Source organism: Bombina bombina, chromosome 2 (assembly GCF_027579735.1).
Source record: "Bombina bombina isolate aBomBom1 chromosome 2, aBomBom1.pri, whole genome shotgun sequence".
In the NCBI taxonomy this organism is placed as follows: Eukaryota; Metazoa; Chordata; class Amphibia; order Anura; family Bombinatoridae; genus Bombina; species Bombina bombina.
Window position 1 is genome coordinate 681653619 of NC_069500.1, and position 20373 is coordinate 681673991.

At 38.9% G+C, this 20373-nt stretch overlaps 1 protein-coding gene across 1 annotated transcript in view; it reads right to left on the reverse strand.

Annotated features, from left to right (window-relative positions):
• The window catches only part of MLLT3 (MLLT3 super elongation complex subunit), a 424921-nt gene that overhangs the window by 145239 nt on the left and 259309 nt on the right, over positions 1-20373 (reverse strand). The window lies entirely within an intron of this gene.

Here is a 20373-nt window from a genome sequence, read left to right on the forward strand (position 1 = left end):
GAAAAAAATGGTTTGGAAATAGCAAAGTGCTACTTGTATTTATGGCCCTATAACTTGCAAAAAAAGCAAAGAACATGTAAACATTGGGTATTTCTAAACTCAGGACAAAATTTAGAAACTAGTTAGCATGGGTGTTTTTTGGTGGTTTTAGATATGTAACAGATTTTGGGGGTCAAAGTTAGAAAAAGTGTGTTTTTTTCCATTTTTCCTCATATTTTATCATTTTTTTTATAGTAAATTATAAGATATGATGAAAATAATGGTATCTTTAGAAAGTCCATTTAATGGCGAGAAAAACGGTATATAATATGTGTGGGTACAGTAAATGAGTAAGAGGAAAATTACAGCTAAACACAAACACCGCAAAAATGTAAAAATAGCCTTGGTCCCAAACGGACAGAAAATGGAAAAGTGCTGTGGTCATTAAGGGGTTAAATAAAAATAAAAAGATTGTGTAAAAAACAGCAAACAACTGACTTTTTTTCTTGCAAAATTAGCACTTAGAAATTCTCAGTGTAGCTTCTGCCCCCAATGTTTTATGTTTAAATCTTTTTTATTGATACAAACAGAAATAAATTCGTTACAACAGTGGTCATACATCGTTTTTATACATCTAACAGGTGGGATAGGAGGTATAAATGAAGCAATAGTGCTAAATTTCTGGGTCTCCTGCCACCTACTAAAGTCTCTTAGAGTCCATTGTTAATTTCTCAAGGCAGGATCCTGATATTCTATGTTAAGTTCCTTCCGTTCAGCTATCGGGGTAAGCTCCGTCAACCAGACATAGAATCCAAGTCCTTGATGGGGTGGTGTGATTGGTGAGGGAAATGTCTCTAATCAAGTTTGTCTAAGTAGGTGGCATGGTTTCGCTATCCTCAATAACACAGTATAAAACCAGAGCAATGGCAGAGATCTTCAACAAAAAGGGGAAAAGAATAAAGAGGGAAAGAAAGAAAATAGAGTGAGAGTTTAGATAGAAGAGTGCCTACCAATTGCTAATCTGCAGGTTGCTAATAAAGCTTGTTGATTAATTAGGTAGAGTGGAGAATAGTGAAATGAGATTAGGTGTAGAAGGACGTCGAGGCCCCCCCCCCCAGGCAACCAAACCGTTTAGCTCCTTATCTGAAAAGGTTCTTAATGGACCCCATATGTCTGTGGTTGATTAAGTGTCCAGTAAAACCAAATTCTCTCGAACTGTGGTTGTGTGTCTAGAATCTTAGAGGCGGATTCATACATGCGATAAGTCAATGTTAATCTATTAAACACTTCCTCCCATGGGGGGGCTTTAGTTTTCCAGTATTTTGCAATACTCATTCTGGTGACCGTGCATGCAATCTTGATGAATATATTTATGTGTTTGTTAAATCTATGTATAGGTTCATTTAACAGGGCTTGAGAAGGAGTTAGTTGGATACGTTCCTCAAGGACCGCTCCCAGAAGAGAGGATAATTGAGCCCATATTGGCTGTATTATGGCGCAATCCCACCACATGTGATGGTACGACCCTATTTCTCCACATCCCCTGTAGCAAAATCTATTGTTAGAGAGAGACATATGGTAGGTTTTGGTTGGGGTTAGATACCATCTATACATAGTTTTGATCGTATTTTCTCTCAGGTCTGCACTTAAAAGACCTGTGCAGGCTGAGTGAAAAATTTCATCCCATCTCTTTTTATCTTTAACCATGTCAAGGTCTCTTTCCCAATGTAAAAGTATAGTGGGTTTAGTCATTTTGTTTAGCGATTGGATCTCTAAGTATATTCTAGATATCGCCTGCTTGGGTCTATGTGTGGTGTTCATCAGGGTTTCTAAGGTTGATAACGTACTATTATAAGAAGTTCTGACATATTTTTGAATTGCTGAATTGACTTGGAGATACTGGAACCACTGGAGCTTTATTGAGCCCAGTTGAGTCTGTATTTGAGTGAATGTTTTAGACTTTCTCCCAACCAACCAGTCTGCCACCCTGTACAATCCTTTGTTAGCCCATTTATTGATTATAGTCTGCACCTCGCTGGAGAGGAGATATCTAATCGGATACATAAGTGTTTGGGTAGGTAATAACTTTTGTTGTTTGGTAAATAATGACCATAAGTGTGTAGTGTTGTCAAAAATGTGTGATCTGTGTTTGTTGGGTGTGATTTTTGTAGGATATCTGTTCCACAGAATGTCATCAACATGAATGGACCCCCTCAGGTCTGCCTCTATCTTGGTCCAAAGGACCTCCTCCCTTCTTCCTCCTATAAGTACCGTTTGTGCTAGTCTTGCTGCTCTGTAATATTCTAACAGATTAGGTGCTCCTATCCCTCCCAAGACCCTATGTTTTGTGATAAGTGTGGAAGAGATTCTAGCCATTTTCTTCCCTCTTATAAATGTTATTAGTTCTGCTTGGAGTGTTTTCAAATCCGTAATTGGAACCTCTATGGGGAGTGTTCGAAATAGATATAGTAGGCGGGGCAGGATAGTCATCTTTACTGCTACAAGCCTGCCCATCCATGAGAAAGTGTGTGCCTTCCACTTATTGAGATTCTTCCTAATTTCCCTGAACATAGGTTCATAATTGCGTTTGTGTAGCTGGCTAATTTGGGTAGTCAGGTAAATCCCCAGATATTTAAGGGAGTGTGTAGCCCATTTTAGGTCAGAATTGACTTCTATGAGCTTCTTAGTGTGTTGAGGCAGACCTAGTGATAGTGCTTCACATTTATCCAGATTGACCTTATAACCTGAAACCTGGGAGAATTGATCTAGGATTTTATATAAGTTGGGTAGTGATAGAAGGGGTTTAGTCAACGTCAGCAGGATATCGTCTGCAAAGAGTGTTAATTTGTGTTCCTGATCTTTAATCATAACTCCTGAGACATCTGGTGTCTTTCTAATTTTTGCTGCTAGGGGTTCTATGCAAAGTGCAAAGATAAGGGGGGAAAGTGGACACCCCTGTCTTGTACCATTTAATATAGGAAAGCATCTAGATTTATATCCTGACACGGAGACCTGAGCTGAAGGAGTCGAATATATCACATTCAATGCTTTAATGAAGGCTCCTCCAAATCCCATCTGGAGCAGGACTGCTTTCATGTATCCCCAGTCTATTCTATCGAATGCCTTCTCTGCATCCAACGACAGGAGCAGAGAAGGCATTCCAGTTTTTCCAACATAATCTATTATATTTAGCATCCTTCACACATTATCAGGTGCTTCTCTATCCTTAATGAAGCCTACCTGATCCAAATGGATCATCTTTGGAAGGATATGTTTTAGGCAATTAGCTAATACCTTAGTGAGGATCTTCAAGTCTTGATTAATGAGTGAGATAGGGCGGTAACTGGAGCAAAGCTTTTAAAAGGACATTCAAGTCAAAATTAAACTTTCATGATTCAGATAGTGCATTTCATTTTAAACAACTTTTCAATTTACTTCCATTAACAAAATGTGCACAGTCTTTTTAAATCTACACTTTTGGAGTCACCAGATCCTACTGAGCATGTGCAAGAATTCACAGAATATACGTATATGCATTTGTGATTGGCTGATTGCTATCACATGATACAGTGGGAGTGGAAATAGACATAACTTTGAAATTTGTCAGGAAAAAAATTAATACTCATTTGAAATTCAGGCCAAGTGCTATTGCATTGTCTTGTTATCATGCATTTGATGATTATGCAAATCTACTGTATTTACTGGTCCTTTAAGAGCAGAGGATTTTCAACTTCTGTCAGTTCTGAGCATGGGCAAATCTGACTCCCTGTTAGCTATTCACTAGTCTAGAAGTTTTATGACATCAGGCTAAGATAAGACTTCCTGCAAAGGCCTCATCCTCCTTGTAGGGCTGTGACGGGAAGCACGAATGTAGCGTAAAAAATAAATAAAATGTAGTGGTGGAGTTCAGCCTGTTCTCACCAGTTCTTAAGAACCTGTTCCTAAAATGTAAAAAGTGTTTAGGTTCTGTATTATATAGAAGTTAGAGAACCTGTTCCTAAAATTCCAGAATCCTACCACTATGTAAAATCCAGTTAAATAGACTAATACATGCTGCAATGATTTCTATTAAAGTGAATGTAAATTTTCATGAATCAGTGCCCGGTTTTTAAAAACAATATTAAAAACAGGGGCACTTTCATTCATGAAAGTTTACATTTCAGCATATTTTAGAAATATTTACCTTTATATTCACCAAAGCCGGATCGCCGATCCCCCGCCCACAGTTCCTCTGTCCTTACGTCACCAATGACAAAACCTGGGCTAAGGGGCCACCGTCATTGCTGTGTAAGTACAGCAGGAAGAATCAGGCGGGGGATCGCCGATCCGGCTTTGGTGAAGAAAAAGGTATTTGCAAAATACATTGCAATGTAAACTTTCATAAATGAAAGTGCCCCTGTTTTTTTTTTTTTAAACTTAATTATGTTCCAGACTCTTCCCAACATGGGAATTCCAATTAATAAAGATATCATTTTAACATTTGTGCGATACAGAGATGAAAATTAACGACACTCCTTCCACCAATGGGCTGAAGAAGGCCTTTCCATGCCATTTAATTCCACAGCAAGAAGTAAATCTGGTTCAGTTTTTCCTTATTTTTGAAAGTGCCCCTGTTTTTAATAGTATTTTTTAAAAACCGGGCACTGAATAATCATGACAATTTACATTCACTTTAAGTATAAGCAACTGCTTAGTGTTTTTGTATTAAAAACAGTAAAGCATACTGTTTAACATCCCTTTAAAAACAATAGCATGAGTAATGTTAATTGATTACTTCTTTTAGGACAAAATCTGGGGCAATTTATCTTTAACTGGACAGGGTTTTATGGTTAAGGCTGTTCAAGAGAAATGCTCTAAAACATGTTATTCAATACAAAATGAAGTTTAACTAAAGGGAAACTAACTTGGGATACAAACATTTTTCAATCAGTTATAATTTTAGACGGTCAGCTATGAAAGATGGCATTAGGCTGGGGAAACTTAGGATCATCTAATTTAATTATCCTGGGTGATAAAGGCAGAGATATATGAGCAGGGGTGGCACTACTATTGGTGCATAAGGTGCAATGGCACCAGGGCCCAACACAGTTTGTCTATGCATAGGGGTGTGAGCCTATTTGGTTATTATCTGTTACCATCATCATACAGTGTAGCATACTCATCAGTGTATAGATACTCACATCATTATACAGCACAGTGTACTCAGTGTCATTATAAAATGTAGCATACTCATCAGTGTATAGATACTCACATCATTATACAGCACAGTGTGCTCCCAGTGTACTCAGTAATATTATACAGTGTAGCATACTCATCAGTGTATAGATACTCACATCATTATACAGCACAGTGTGCTCCCAGTGTACTCAGTAATATTATAGTGTAGCATACTCATCAGTGTATAGATACTCACATCATTATACAGCACAGTGTGCTCCCAGTGTACTCAGTAATATTATACAGTGTAGCATACTCATCAGTGTATAGATACTCACATAATTATACAGCACAGTGTGCTTCCAGTGTACTCAGTAATATTATACAGTGTAGCATACTCATCAGTGTATAGATACTCACATCATTATACAGCACAGTGTGCTTCCAGTGTACTCAGTAATATTATACAGTGTAGCATACTCATCAGTGTATAGATACTCACATCATTATACAGTACAGTGTACTCAGTAATATTATACAGTGTAGCATACTCATCAGTGTATAGATACTCACATCATTATACAGCACAGTGTGCTCCCAGTGTACTCAGTAATATTATACAGTGTAGCATAATCATCAGTGTATAGATACTCACATCATTATACAGCACAGTGTGCTTCCAGTGTACTCAGTAATATTATACAGTGTAGCATACTCATCAGTGTATAGATACTCACATCATTATACAGCACAGTGTGCTCCCAGTGTACTCAGTAATATTATACAGTGTAGCATACTCATCAGTGTATAGATACTCACATCATTATACAGAACAGTGTATAAATACTTAGTGCAACATGCTCATTATACAGAGAAGCATATATATTACACTGAACCCATTTTTCATTATTCAGATAGAGCATGAAATTTTAAGAAACTTTCTAATTTACTCCTATTATAAATTTTTCTTCGTTTTCTTGCTATCTTTATTTTAAAAGCAGAAATGTAAACCTTAGCAGCCAGACCATTTTAGGTTCAGCACCATGGATAGCGCTTGCTTTTTGGAGTCTTACATTTACCCACCAATAAGCAAGCATAACCCAGGTTCTCAACCAAAATGGAGCCGGCTCTTATGCATCACATTCCTGCTTTTTAAATAAAGATAGCAAGAGATCGAAGAAAAATTGATAATAGGAGTAAATTAGAAAGTTGCTTAAAATTGCCTGCTCTATCTGAATCATGAGGTTTAGTGTCCCTTTAAGTTACCTTCGGGATGCAAAAAAAGATTTTTGCACAGGGCTCTCTGTAGAGTAGGTTTGCTACTGCATATGAGTGTGGGTGGCATTAATAGAGGGATTGTTTTTATTTTTATTTATTTATTTTACTATTTTCAAGGTCTGGGTCAGACTAGAGCACTGGTTTTCAAACCTGTCCTCAGGCCTCCCTAACAGGCCAGGTTTAGAGGCTATCTGAACTAGATCATAGGTGAAATAAACAGCTGATCAGTAAAGATGGTTACTTACCTGCTCTCACCCAAGGTGATCCTGGAAATCTGGCCTGTTAGGGAGGCCCGAGGACAGGTTTAAATACCAGTGGACTAGAGAGTAGTTTTGCTCACCTGTGCACGTATGGAACTGAATCATGGGCTCTACTGCACTGGTCTGGTCATGATAGTGCCAATCCACACTTGTTATTTGAGTAGACAAAGCTCACCATTATCATTTTGTTAGTCAAACTTGCATTGTTTTGCAGCACTTTAACTATTCACTTCATACTGAGGCCAGTTAGGGACAAATGCGCAGCAGGGTTATGTTTATTAGGTCTACAGTTTGCATTTTAATTGCTGGAAAAGGGTGTAAGACAAATAATAAAAATATATCACAATATGTTTATCAAGCATAATAAAGTGCATTATATTATTATCTCAAAGGGTTGCGTGTCCCTTTAATTTATTGCTAGAATTATTGTGGTTTGGACTTTAACGACTAACTTGCTTGATATAAATGATCCAATTTGTATCAACATTTTAAAGCTCCAACAACTTAGCACCAGTTCTTAGCAATAATTTCCTCGGTTTCACTATCGCACTGGTAGAGGAGAGCAAAACAAATACATTGAAAACTCAAAATCTGTTTATACAAAAGTATTGTTAGCGGTAAAAGCACAGTGCACGACCAAAACTGCAAATATTCATAAAGTTGTCAAAGCCGCTACGCTTCATTTTATGTCACATACACCTGTTGTCCAACTGCACTCTGTTTTTCCCCCCTTAATATTTCCTAGAATAAAGTAAATGTAAAAGAAAGCCATCAGCCCCTCTTCTTCAAAACACTTTTTTCCCCCCTTACAAGCTCTTTAAACTAGGCACAAAAATCAATGATTGTTTGGAATGAAACATTGTGTCAAGTGAGCAGCGAAGTTCAATAAAGCATATGGAATTTAGTATCAAAACAAAGCACAGAACAGCACTCTCAGTCAGGGGCTCTGTCTTGCATTGCCTCTTGTCCTCGGTGACCTCTGATTTGCAGCACATGGTGCCCCTTTCACTAGTTACATGAAGTCCCTGGGGATTGGAGAAAATGAGCCATTTATGTAGCAGGCCTCTATGTAATGTAAATAGCTCCCATTAACTCAATCAAACCATTTTTTTTAATAAACTATTTTAGGATACAACATATTGTATTACAATAAATCATATAAGTCTAGGCAAAATTGTAGAAATCACTGCAATTAAAGGGACATTGAAGTTTAATAATAAAATGCTTGCAATAGTTAAACCAATTTTATTATTATGTAAATGCCTGTTCCTATTTGTTTACACCATGCAACGGGTTTACATACTGTAATTACAGCATCAACATCACCCTTAAAGGTACATGATACCCAAATGTTGAAACACCTGAAAGTGATGCAGCATAGCTATAAAAAGCTGACTAGAAAATATCAGCTGAACATCTCTATGTAAAAAAGGAAGATATTTTACCTCAAAATGTCCTAAGTATTCACACCCATTGTAAAGGACTTTAAGCAGCAAATCAGAATGTCTTTCCTGGGTCCTGCAAGGTAGCGAGCTTCATGCACACTCATCTCATTTCTCTATTCAATTTAAGGAAGTTTACTATGAAATCTCATGAGAATTAAGTGAAATCTCATGACATCACAGTAAAACAATTCATGACCTCAGCACTGCTGATGCTGATTTGCTGCTCTTCATTTCCCCCTTCTTTTTTTTTACCTGCTGCTGGGCAGTAACTGAAGTATAACTTTTAACACAGCACTTACTCTGGTGAGCTAAGGACGTTGTGAGGAAAAATATCTTTCTTTTTTACATAGAGATGCTCAGGTGATATTTTCCTGTCAGCTTTTTACAGTTATACTGCATCAGTTTCAAGTGATTTAGCATATGAGTATTATGTCCCTTTGAGAACCATTCCCATTTCAGATAACATGATTGATCCCTCAGACAGAAGCTAAAAAAACTGGTACTTGTGCCATTTTCAGTTTCTGACTTATACATGAAAAACATTGACATATTTTATTGATGCAAAATAAAAGTTGCAGGATCCATAATCGCTGATGGGGAAATAAGGGAACAGTCCCTTTAACAAATACATTACGAACATGCTCTGCCACATGATCTAGTGTAAAAAATGTAGCATATTTAATGATTGTATAAAAATAAAATAAAAACTTTAGTTTACTAATGCTTTGTAAAAGATATTTAAATGCGTTAAAAAGGTGCTGTAATAAACGGAATTATTTTGACAGGCATTTCCAATGCAGTAATTTCACAAAAGCCAGATTGCTTCTACAGTGTTACAAAAGATAATTGTAACGTGAATGTCAAACTCTGCATTTTGGGTAAATTGTGCAGTCAAAATGTTCTGTGTTGTCAGAACTGACAAACGGCCACATGCAGCTAAGGAGCAGAGGTGCTAACATTCTTTCTGTGTCTCCTAACTTTTTAAGACCCTTTTATAAAAGTATTCCTGGGCTCCTAATAAAACTGTATGGCTGGCTCCTAAGTGCTTAATAAATTTGTCAACAAATGCAGCACACGGCTAAATTATCTTTGGCTACCACAGAAAGATAAGCAAACATGCAACTTCATATTAGTATAGGGAGAAATACCGAGATAAGGTAAACATGCTGACACCTTACTGATTTATTGGATGCTAAATTAACAATCTCTGAAATTATATTTCTACTTTATAAAACACTATTTGGGCTTCAAAAAGGGCATTTCAGCACTTTCACGCAGCCAAGGGAAGAAAACCCAACAAGTAATCCTGGCAGCCGCTCCAGTACTTCCTCCGCCGTCGCAAGCCGTCTTCAAGGGTCCAAAATGACGAATCCGGCTTCCTCCAATCACGGCGTTGCATCAGGCCAAGATTCCCCGGGGTGGTAGCCATGATTGGAGGAAGCCGGTGTCTTAAATTAAGATGTCTACCATTGGAATTTGACTACCATGTCACTTCCGGTGATGTGTAGTCAGCTGCTGAAGGGTTGTGGCGCTCTCTGCGCATGTTTACGGCACAATAAACAGCGCTAACTGGAGGCCCAACGCTCTGTCCTTCTCTCCATAATACAGATTTTATTTTGCAATCATTTTTAAATAGTTTTTACTTGCTGTATTTAGTTCCTTTTTCGCCGTTCTATACCTTTATAGCAATATCTCAAATTAGTAAACGCTGTACCGTGCTGTATTTTTGTGTTTTCTGAATGATCATTTCCTAAAGCCTCCATTAGACATTGGTGGAAGCAAGAAGATAATTCATAACGAGGTAAAAACGTCTGAGGATTATATTGGAGGCTTTAGGAAATGATCATTCAGAAAACACAAAAATACAGCACAGTACAGCGTTGACTAATTTGCGATATTGCTATAAAGGTATAGAACGGCGAAAAAAGAACTAAATACAGCAAGTAAAAACTATTTCAAAAGTATTGCCAAATAAAATCTATGTTATGGAGAGAAGGACAGAGCGATCAGGCGGCAATTCCTACGCGGTACACAAGTTACTTTACAACACCGATGTTCTCAAGTAAGTTGTCACCTATTCTGCCTTAAACAGCTGTTTGTAGGAGGTTGGGCCTCTAGCGCATGAGCAGTGAGTGCCACAAACCTCCAGCAGCTGATTAAAGTCACTGGAAGTGATGCGGTAGTCACATTTCTACGCGGTAGACAACTAACTTTAGAACACCGGATTCGTCATTTCTGACGTCTGCAAAGGCTTCAGACAGCCGTGGGAATCGCTGGAGCAGCTGCTAGAATGAAAAGGTAAGTTTTTAACGGAAAAGGGTGAAATGTCCATTTTGATTAATTAAAGTGCCCTTGTTTTTAATATGATTATTAAAAACCGGGCACTAATTCATCAAAATTGACTTTCACTTTAAAGGGACACTCAATCAAAATTAAACTTCCATTATTCAGATAGAGCATGCCATTTTAAACAACTTTCCAATTTCCTTCCATTAACAAAATGTGCACAGTCTTTATATATTTTAACTTTTTGAGTCACCAGCTCCTACTGAGCATGTGCAATAATAAGTGTGTATGCATTTGTGAATGGCTGATAGCTGTCACATGGTACGTGTATGCATTTGTAATTGGCTGATGGCTGTCACATGGTACAGGGGGAGTGGAAAAAGACATAACTTAAAATTGTCAGAAAAAAATCTACTATTGCATTGTCTTGTTATCTTGCATTTGTTGATTATGCAAATCTACTGTGTTGACTGGTCCTTCAAGAATGAGGATCTGTTGCTCCAAGAATAATTTCATTTGCTTTAAAGGGATATGAACCCCAAATTTTTTCATTCATGATTCAGCATGCAATTTTAAGCAAATTTACTCCTATTATACATTTTTCTTTGTTCTCTTGCTATCTTTATTTAAAAACCAGGAATGTGAAGCTTAGGAGCCGGACCATTTTTGGATCAGAACCTGGGTTATGCTTGCTTATTGGCGGCTAAATGTAGCCACCAATAAGCAAACACTATCCATTGTGCTGAATCTAAAATGGTCTGGCTCCTAAGCGCTACATTCCTGCTTTTCAAATAAAGATGGCAAGAGAATGAAGAAACATTGATAATAGGAGTAAATTAGAAAGTTGCTTAAAATTGCATGCTCTATCTGGGTTTAGTGTCCCTTTAATGTTGCTTTGGCCACTGAATGCAGCAATGTAACAAGAACAACCCAGAATTCCACAGTGAGAGTCCAGTCACACTGACACTAGCAATGACTCAAATAGTCCATAATGTTGGTTGTATTCATTATGAGAATGAACAATGAGATCTTTTGATTTGAAACTGATAATAGGGACAGTCCATGCACAAGGAAATGGCATTTGTGCAATGACTCTTCTTTGTAGCTAGATAGCTAAATAAAAATACTACATTTATCTAAACCAAATGTTATCATAGGTTTAGGCTGAAACCACTTCTCTAGTTATAGATGGCTCTGCATTCACTTGCTCTACTCTCACTTCTAAAATGAATTATGTATGTATGGAGACACATTAGCATTATACGTAAACCCTTTCATTACAATCAGCATATACAATTTCCATAAATACAATGGGAACATTTTTTTAAATTAATGTCACAGTTCAAACTTAAACTTTTAAAAGCTAGGAAAAGAAATACATTGTGTATGAAACCAGGGAATAGCTATTTTGACAAATCAATAGATAGATATCAAAAACATTAAACAAGTGGCTAACAATAGTAGTCATGTACTATAAATTTTCCTTTAAAACATTAAACATTCAACGCCAAAGTAAACTTTTTCGCCTTAAAATTATTTATCTCTTGATTAGTTGAATATGGTGATATTTTTACAAACCTGCCAATTGTATCACCAATTAATTCAAATCAAAGTGGAATATTTAACCAATGACAATGTCTTAATGTATCAAAAATACTTATAACAAAATTGCTTATAATAACCAAACACTGATCAAGAAGAAACAAAAATGCTTCCTTCATGGTCATTAGGGTAATAAATTGCCTGTTCCTTCTTCTGTATTCGTATGGCATATTGGTAATTGATATGAAACAAATCAATAGCTGAGTGAAATGTACATTTTAGCAGTAGACTGTGTCAATAAAGATTCACATTCCAGCACTATAACAGCAACGCCTATTGTTATTATTCATCCATAATATGAATAACACAAGTATCTTATACAGAAGTTTAGAGAATTTAACAAAAAGCCACAATTTTTCAGTCTGGCTAAAAGAACTAGATCAAAACAGTTCTCTTGGCCTAGACACGAGCCAGAATAATTGCCCCCCGGTTTTCCTGCTTCTTTAAAGTGATGGTAAACTTTCCACTTTTTATAATCAGATCCTGAATGGAAACAATATTTTAGACTGAGTTTAATTTGTCAGTTGTGAAGAAGAATTACTTTTTTTAATCTAGCTGTGCCATTCTAATACCCCAAGCTACGGTTGCACACTTCAAAAGTATTTTTTTTTGTGAGCTTACTGTTTAAACTGTTCTCAAATCAGTGCTCTAGCTACAACAAATGTGCTGTGCGGCTAGAACACCGATTGGAAAACAGTTAAAAGAGTTCACCAAAAAAAATTTACTTTGGAAATGGGCGGCCAAAGCGTGGGGTATTAGAATGGCACAACTAGATTAAAAAGTAAGTTATAGTGCATCTTCATTACATTTGATGAATTAAACTCCATCTAAAAACATAATTTATGCTTACCTGATAAATTCCTTTCTTCTGTTGTGTGATCAGTCCACGGGTCATCATTACTTCTGGGATATTATCTGCTCCCCTACAGGAAGTGCAAGAGGATTCACCCAGCAGAGTTGCTATATAGCTCCTCCCCTCTACGTCACCTCCAGTCATTCGACCAAAGACCAACGAGAAAGGAGAAGCCAAGGGTGTAGTGGTGACTGAATTATAATTTAAAAAATATGTACCTGCCTTAAAAAACAGGGCGGGCCGTGGACTGATCACACAACAGAAGAAAGGAATTTATCAGGTAAGCATAAATTATGTTTTCTTCTGTTATGTGTGATCAGTCCACGGGTCATCATTACTTCTGGGATACCAATACCAAAGCAAAAGTACACGGATGACGGGAGGGATAGGCAGGCTCATTATACAGAAGGAACCACTGCCTGAAGAACCTTTCTCCCAAAAATAGCCTCCGAAGAAGCAAAAGTGTCAAATTTATAAAATTTGGAAAAAGTATGAAGCGAAGACCAAGTTGCAGCCTTGCAAATCTGTTCAACAGAGGCCTCATTCTTAAAGGCCCAAGTGGAAGCCACAGCTCTAGTGGAATGAGCTGTAATTCTTTCAGGAGGCTGCTGTCCAGCAGTCTCATAGGCTAAACGTATTATGCTACGAAGCCAAAAAGAGAGAGAGGTAGCAGAAGCTTTTTGACCTCTCCTCTGTCCAGAATAAACGATAAACAGGGAAGAAGTTTGGCGAAAATCCTTAGTTGCCTGCAAGTAGAACTTGAGGGCACGAACTACATCCAGATTGTGTAGAAGACGTTCCTTCTTTGAAGAAGGATTTGGACACAAGGATGGAACAACAATCTCTTGATTGATATTCCTGTTAGAGACAACCTTAGGTAAGAACCCAGGTTTAGTACGCAGAACTACCTTGTCTGAGTGAAAGATCAGACAAGGAGAATCACAATGTAGGGCTGATAACTCAGAGACTCTTCGAGCCGAGGAAATAGCCATTAAAAATAGAACTTTCCAAGATAACAATTTTATACCAATGGAATGAAGGGGTTCAAACGGAACACCCTGTAAAACGTTAAGAACTAAGTTTAAACTCCATGGCGGAGCAACAGTTTTAAACACAGGCTTGATCCTAGCTAAAGCCTGACAAAAGGCCTGGATGTCTGAATTTTATGACAGACGCCTGTGTAACAAGATGGACAGAGCTGAGATCTGTCCCTTTAATGAGCTAGCCGATAAACCCTTTTCTAAACCTTCTTGTAGAAAAGACAATATCCTAGGAATCCTAACCTTACTCCAGGAGTAATCTTTGGATTCACACCAGTATAGGTATTTACGCCATATTTTATGGTAAATCTTTCTGGTAACAGGCTTCCTAGCCTGTATCAGGGTATCAATAACCGACTCAGAAAAACCACGTTTTGATAAAATCAAGCGTTCAATTTCCAAGCAGTCAGCTTCAGAGAAGTTAGACTTTGATGTTTGAATGGACCCTGAATCAGAAGGTCCTGTCTTAGAGGTAGAGACCAAGGCGGACAGGATGACATGTCCACTAGATCTGCATACCAAGTCCTGCGCGGCCATGCAGGCGCTATTAGAATCACTGATGCTCTCTCCTGTTTGATTTTGGCAATCAATCGAGGAAGCAGCGGGAAGGGTGGAAACACATAAGCCATCCTGAAGTTCCAAGGTGCTGTCAAAGCATCTATCAGAACCGCTTCCGGATCCCTGGATCTGGATCCGTAGCGAGGAAGTTTGGCGTTCTGGCGAGACGCCATGAGATCTATCTCTGGTTTGCCCCAACGTCGAAGTATTTGGGCAAAGACCTCCGGATGAAGTTCCCACTCCCCCGGATGAAGAGTCTGGCGACTCAAGAAATCCGCCTCCCAGTTCTCCACTCCCGGGATGTGGATTGCTGACAGGTGGCAAGAGTGAGACTCTGCCCAGCGAATTATCTTTGATACTTCTATCATTGCTAGGGAGCTTCTTGTCCCTCCTTGATGGTTGATGTAAGCTACAGTCGTGATGTTGTCCGACTGAAACCTGATGAACCCCCGAGTCTTTAACTGGGGCCAAGCTAGAAGGGCATTGAGAACTGCTCTCAATTCCAGAATGTTTATTGGCAGGAGACTTTCCTCCTGACTCCATTGTCCCTGAGCCTTCAGAGAATTCCAGACAGCGCCCCAACCTAGAAGGCTGGCGTCTGTTGTTACAATTGTCCAGTCCGGCCTGCTGAACGGCATCCCCCTGGACAGATGTGGTCGAGAAAGCCACCATAGAAGAGAGTTTCTGGTCTCTTGATCCAGATTCAGAGTGGGGGACAAATCTGAGTAATCCCCATTCCACTGACTCAGCATGCACAATTGCAGCGGTCTGAGATGTAGGCGTGCAAAGGGTACTATGTCCATTGCTGCTACCATTAAGCCGATCACCTCCATGCATTGAGCTACTGACGGGAGTTGAATGGAATGAAGGACACGGCATGTATTTAGAAGCTTTGTTAATCTGTCTTCTGTCAGATAAATCTTCATTTCTACAGAATCTATAAGAGTCCCCAAGAATGGAACTCTTGTGAGAGGCAAGAGAGAACTCTTCTTTTCGTTCACTTTCCATCCATGCGACCTTAGAAATGCCAGAACTAACTCTGTATGAGACTTGGCAGTTTGAAAGCTTGAAGCTTGTATCAGAATGTCGTCTAGGTACGGAGCTACCGAAATTCCTCGCGGTCTCAGAACCGCTAGAAGGGCACCCAGAACCTTTGTGAAGATTCTTGGAGCCGTAGCCAATCCGAATGGAAGGGCTACAAACTGGTAATGCCTGTCTAAGAAGGCAAACCTTAGATACCGGTAATGATCTTTGTGAATCGGTATGTGAAGGTAAGCATCCTTTAAATCCACTGTGGTCATGTACTGACCCTTTTGGATCATGGGTAAGATTGTCCGAATAGTTTCCATTTTGAACGATGGAACTCTTAGGAATTTGTTTAGGATCTTTAAATCCAAGATTGGCCTGAAAGTTCCCTCTTTTTTGGGAACCACAAACAGGTTTGAGTAAAACCCTTGTCCTTGTTCCGACCGCGGAACCGGATGGATCACTCCCATTAATAATAGATCTTGTACACAGCGTAGAAACGCGTCTTTCTTTATTTGGTTTGTTGACAACCTTGACAGATGAAATCTCCCTCTTGGGGGAGATAATTTGAAGTCTAGAAGGTATCCCTGAGATATGATCTCTAGCGCCCAGGGATCCTGGACATCTCTTGCCCAAGCCTGGGCGAAGAGAGAGAGTCTGCCCCCCACTAGATCCGGTCCCGGATCGGGGGCCCTCGGTTCATGCTGTCTTAGGGGCAGCAGCAGGTTTTCTGGCCTGCTTGCCCTTATTCCAGGACTGGTTAGGTTTCCAGCCTTGTCTGTAACGAGCAACAGCTCCTTCCTGTTTTGGTGTAGTGGAAGTTGATGCTGCACCTGCTTTGAAATTCCGAAAGGGACGAAAATTAGACTGTCTAGCCTTAGCTTTGGCTTTGTCTTGAGGTAGAGCGTGACCCTTACCTCCTGGAATGTCAGCGATAATTTCTTTCAAACCGGGCCCAAATAAAGTTTGCCCCTTGAAAGGTATATTAAGTAATTTGGACTTAGAAGTTACATCAGCCGACCAGGATTTTAGCCACAGCGCCCTACGTGCCTGAATGGCGAATCCTGAATTCTTAGCCGTAAGTTTGGTTAAATGTACTACGGCCTCCGAAATGAATGAATTAGCTAGTTTAAGGACTCTAAGCCTGTCCGTAATGTCGTCCAGCGTAGCGGAACTAAGGTTCTCTTCCAGAGACTCAATCCAAAATGCTGCCGCAGCCGTAATCGGCGCGATGCATGCAAGGGGTTGCAATATAAAACCTTGTTGAACAAACATTTTCTTAAGGTAACCCTCTAATTTTTTATCCATAGGATCTGAAAAAGCACAGCTATCCTCCACCGGGATAGTGGTGCGCTTAGCTAAAGTAGAAACTGCTCCCTCCACCTTAGGGACCGTCTGCCATAAGTCCCGTGTGGTGGCGTCTATTGGAAACATCTTTCTAAATATTGGAGGGGGTGAGAACGGCACACCGGGTCTATCCGACTCCTTAGTAACAATTTCAGTTAATCTCTTAGGTATAGGAAAAACGTCAGTACTCGCCGGTACCGCAAAGTATTTATCCAACCTACACATTTTCTCTGGTATTGCAACAGTGTTACAATCGTTAAGAGCCGCTAAGACCTCCCCTAGTAATACACGGAGGTTTTCCAATTTAAATTTAAAATTTGAAATATCTGAATCCAATCTGCTTGGATCAGAACCGTCACCTACAGAATGAAGCTCTCCGTCCTCATGCTCTGCAAGCTGTGACGCAGTATCAGACATGGCCCTAGGATTATCAGCGCACTCTGTTCTCACCCCAGAGTGATCACGCTTGCCTCTTAGTTCTGGTAACTTAGCCAAAACTTCAGTCATAACAGTAGCCATATCTTGTAATGTTATCTGTAATGGCTGCCCAGATGTACTAGGCGCCATAATATCACGCACCTCCCGGGCGGGAGACGCAGGTACTGACACGTGAGGCGAGTTAGACGGCATAACTCTCCCCTCGCTGTTTGGTGAAATTTGTTCAATTTGTACAGATTGGCTTTTATTTAAAGTAGCATCAATACAGTTAGTACATAAATTTCTATTGGGCTCCACCTTGGCATTGGAACAAATGACACAGGTATCTTCCTCTGAATCAGACATGTTTAACACACTAGCAATAAACATGCAACTTGGTTACAATCTTATTTAACAAAAACGTACTGTGCCTCAAAGAAGCACTAAACGATTAAATGACAGTTGAAATAATGAACTGAAAAACAGTTATAGCATCACTCTTTAAAAACAACACAACTTGTTAGCAAAGGTTTGTTCCCATTAGTAAAGTAACACTAATTAAATTTTAAACATAAAAATCACAGAGCAACGTTTTAAAACACAGTTACTACATAAGTCTCACAGCTCTGCTGAGAGAATCTACCTCCCTTCAAAGAAGTTTGAAGACCCCTGAGTTCTGTTAGAGATGAACCGGATCATGCAGAAAATACAAGAGTAACTGACTGGAAATTTTTGATGCGTAGCAAAGAGCGCCAAAAACGGCCCCTCCCCCTCACACACAGCAGTGAGAGAGAAACGAAACTGTCATAATCAAAACAAGCAAACTGCCAAGTGGAAAAATAATGCCCAAATATTTATTCACTCAGTACCTCAGAAATGCAAACGATTCTACATTCCAGCAAAAACGTTTAACATGAATTAAATACCTAATAAAAGGTTTAATGTACTTTTACAGAGTAATTCCGGTGAAATACCATCCCCAGAATACTGAAGTGTAGAGTATACATACATGTCATTATAACGGTATGGCAGGATTTTCTCATCAATTCCATTCAGAAAATAAAAACTGCTACATACCTCAATGCAGATTCAACTGCCCGCTGTCCCCTGATCTGAAGCTTTTACCTCCCTCAGATGGCCGAGAAACAGCAATATGATCTTAACTACTCCGGTTAAAATCATAAGAAAAACTCTGGTAGATTCTTCTTCAAACTCTGCCAGAGAAGTAATAACACGCTCCGGTGCTATTGTAAAATAACAAACTTTTGATTGAAGTTATAAAAACTAAGTATAATCACCATAGTCCTCTCACACCTCCTATCTAGTCTTTGGGTGCAAGAGAATGACTGGAGGTGACGTAGAGGGGAGGAGCTATATAGCAACTCTGCTGGGTGAATCCTCTTGCACTTCCTGTAGGGGAGCAGATAATATCCCAGAAGTAATGATGACCCGTGGACTGATCACACATAACAGAAGAAATATTGTTTTCATTCTGGATCTGATTACAAGAAGTGGAAAGTTTACCATCACTTTAACCATTTGCAAGAGCAAATTGATCATAGGGAACCTATAACCTTGTGTACAGCAAAGACAAGAGGGACACCATACAGTCAACCTTGATTCTATCTAATCTATGGTTAAAAAAAAATTTAAAAAAATCAGAAATTAAAAAAATAAAATAGAAATACTTGTATTTTTTTGTAATGGGCAGTGCTTGAGACTACTCAAGAAATCTGTTGACCTTGAATATGGAATATAAATCACAGACATTACCATTTAATTGCCCATCAGAGAATAGCTGGACATTTGGAAGGGTCTTTTAAAAAAGCAAATACATTATTTTATATTCCCTACTATTTCTGCTACTATTATTACTACAAAAACAATATTTCATTTTAGGTACCTTAAAGGGACATTAAACACTAAATAAATGCTAGATAGAATGATGTATTCAATGAAAAGATTAGTCTGATAATAACACACAGATGTATTTTTTAAAGTTTTATTAGCTGTTTAAATATTGACAAAATAAGTGTAAAGTTTTGGGTCTGATTTATCAAGGGCCGAATGGCCCCTGATGCCCCTGTTTCCGCGCGAGCCTTCAGGCTCGCCGAAAAAAGCAGTTGTGAAACAGCAGTTTTAAGACTGCTGCTCCTTAACTGGTCCGCCTGCTCTGAGGCTGCGGACATACGATCGGGCTGATTGACACCCCCTGCTGAATCTGCAGGGGGCGGCATTGCACAAGCAGTTCACTAAAACTGCTTCTGCAATGTTAAATGCCAACAGCGTATGCTGTCGGCATTCAGCGATGTCTGGCGGAAATGATACGCTACAGCGTATCATGTCCGCCAGACAATGATCATTTGGCCCCTTAGTGTCTATAAAACAATGGTAGCTGCCATGTTGTAACTTGTGTTACCTTCTCTGCTGTGGCCAATTAGAGACAGTTATAAATAGGTCACTAGAGTGTGCAGCCAATGGCTGTGTGGAATATAACAGGGTTCTGCACTTCCATTTCTAACAGGAACTGAAAAGCTCATAATTTCAGAATAGAATTATAGGAAAAGGGGACAAAATAAATAATGAAAGTATATTGCAGATTTTTTTTTTATATATGTGATTTATCATTTTATATGACCATCTCATAGTGTTTAATGTCCCTTTAAAGCTATGAATTATAACTGTCCATTCTAGCATGTGATAAAAACATAAAAAATGAAGCCACTCATTTTCATATGCACAATTTTGTCTCAAGCTATCAGCAAACAGACCATTTGTAGGTTGTTTGTAGCATTAGCAGATACGAGCACTGTGTTTTTTTCTTTTCATGCAGCACAACATGCTGATTCAAATAATTAACTCACATCAGAGGCTCAAGTCCCTAAATGCACATCAGAGACCAAGCTACCAGTCAGTGGCAGTAACAAGCAGGCTGCATATTATTTCCAAGGAATGAGGTGACATAATGAAAAGTTTTAAAGCCAAAGGCTGCTGAGTGAGGAAATACTACCCAGTGTAATTGCACATCCCTGGGGTATATTTTGTTCTCTGCTGTTCTCCACAAAAGAAGTCATGTAGGAAATTGCAGGCATTAGGTGACTGTCCTGATGATGATGATATAAAGT